Here is a 2,231-nt window from a genome sequence, read left to right as displayed (position 1 = left end):
TTTTTCCTTTTTTTTAAAAAAAAAAAAAAAAAAAAAAAGGCAAAGAAAGGCACAGAATTCCATCCACAATTGTTGCCAGCAAAGCATGTTACAGAAAGTAATCCATGGCACCTTTGAACACCTGCTGAAATATTACATGTGGACATGTGGAAAGTGTTCTCTGTGTTTTTAACCTTTTTAGTTTGCATACTCATATTCACACATTATCATTGTTTTTGGCAATGACAAAAATTGCTATCAGGGTTGAAAACACCAAGGTTTATGACCCCCTTTCTTTCTCTTATACCTTTCCCACCTTAGCTCATGGGAACCTTCCATCTAAGTTCGGCAGCTGATGGATTAAGCCCCATTTAAAGAATTTGCCTGGGGAGCTGACACTTCATGTGTCTTGAGGCAATTTTTTTAAAAATTATTTTTAGCTAAAATAAATCTTGAGACAAATCTTGTCAATCACTTATGAGTTATGGAAGGGTGAAAAAATATTTTTTAAAATTGCAAATAACTTCTGAATGTGTTTATTATAACTTAGATAAAAACATAGGAATTTTGAAATGTGCTTACTGCTAACGAGCATTTAGAGAAAATTGTGGTCTATAAAGAAGGGAACTTATTGGCTAAGTACAGACCAAGGTGGGGGCAGGGGGGTAAGAGGCAGGGGAGAGCCCAGCCTGTTTCAGAGGCTCTGACAGGCCAGCCCAGCCCAGCCTGGGCATGGGGAGCTGGAAGCAAACTGGGTACATAGGTCCTGTGGTCCCAGCCCAAGCCACAGGTGGCTGTGAAGGGTCCTACCCCCACAGCCTGGTCCAGCCCCTCTGTGCCTGCCCTCAGCAGCACCCACAGGCCAGCCCAGGTCAGCCCCAGGTGAGGCGGGTGGATGGTGGGGCGATGCCAACCGGTGGCAAAGGTGGGGGGGGGCACCCCGACAGGGGCAGCAGCCCCTGTCACAGTGTCCTGGGGAGTGCAAGCCTCTTTCCATTCGGGGGGGTTCCCTGCAGGCTGGAGCAGGATAGGCACAGCTGCTGCAGCTGCCTTGCACAGGGCAAGTGGTAGCCATGCTGGAAGGGTGGCTATAGGGGCTAAGGCAAATTTTGGGGTGACCATAGCTCCCCCAACCCTCCCATAGTGCCACTGCCACTGCTGAAGTGCAGCCTCCCACACTGGGAAGAGGCTTTCAGTCCCTGGGACACCATGACAGGGAATGCTGCCCAGGTCAGGGTCTCCCCCTCCACTCAACCCTTCGCAGGTCCAGCAGCAGGGGCAGGGCATGGCCAGATGCCAGCCAGCCCCGCCCCCGGAGGCAAAGAGGGCAGAGAGGGGGTTTATTTCCCCCCCTCACCCTCCTTTCCCCTCAGGGAACCCCAGCCGGGATCTGCCTGGCTGGGGTGCAGCAGCTCCTGTGTGGGAGAGAGCAGGTGAGGCAGTGACCAGGGGTGGCAGACCCCGGCTACTGTCCCCCAGTGGGGGAGGGGAGGAGGAGGCAGAAATAAACTCCCTCCCTGCCCCTTTCGCCTCAGCCAGCCATGCTGGCCTGGCATCTCACCGCACCCACTTCCGTGTCACCGGAGTGGCAGAGGTGGGGGGACTCCCTCACCACTTTGCCTCAGGCAGCCGCACCAGGCCAGCATCTGGCCATGCCCCCCACTGCTTGAGCAGCGAGGGTGCGGGGTGGGAAATGCCTGGGAGAGGCTGCTCTGCCTCGGCCAAGCAGGCCCTGGCTGTGATCCCTCCGGTGGAAGAGGGGAGGGAGGGGCAAATGAACCCGCTCCCTGCCCCCTTCATCTTAGGGGGCCATGCTGGGCCAGCGTTTGGCTATGCCTCCACCTTTGCTCTGGCTTCAAAGCAGACGGCATAGCCTAGCCCTTGGGTGCAAAGCATGCTGGGATGTTGGGGGACTCTTGATTTAATTTGAACCAGGAAGGGGTCTGGGAGAGAAGTTCCATAAACTGGTTTGACCTCAATCAGTTAAGTCTAGTAACTACATTCGGCCATTTTGAAACTGGCTTATGTGCATTGAACAGTTCTGTTATGGGTTTAAACCAGTGTCTGATCACTTAAACCAGTTTGTATGTAATTTCCGTCCCTTGCCATTATGTAAATTGAAATATAGTTTATTCCAAATATAATACAATACATTTAGATCAGAAGAATCTAGATCCTAGATGCATCTTAAAAAACTCCAGTGAAATGCTCAGATTTCTCTGTGAACATATGAGGTTAGAATACTCTTTAGG

General features: G+C 51.6%; 1 protein-coding gene across 2 annotated transcripts in view; it reads left to right on the top strand.

Annotated features, from left to right (window-relative positions):
- The window catches only part of BRE (brain and reproductive organ-expressed (TNFRSF1A modulator)), a 378,642-nt gene that overhangs the window by 112,321 nt on the left and 264,090 nt on the right, over nt 1–2,231 (top strand). The gene's annotated exons all lie outside the window — the stretch shown is intronic.

This window comes from Gavialis gangeticus, unplaced genomic scaffold (assembly GCF_001723915.1).
Source record: "Gavialis gangeticus isolate Ggan-Ray unplaced genomic scaffold, GavGan_comp1, whole genome shotgun sequence".
Lineage (NCBI taxonomy): Eukaryota > Metazoa > Chordata > Crocodylia > Gavialidae > Gavialis > Gavialis gangeticus.
This window is presented reverse-complemented; position numbering and strand designations above follow the sequence as displayed.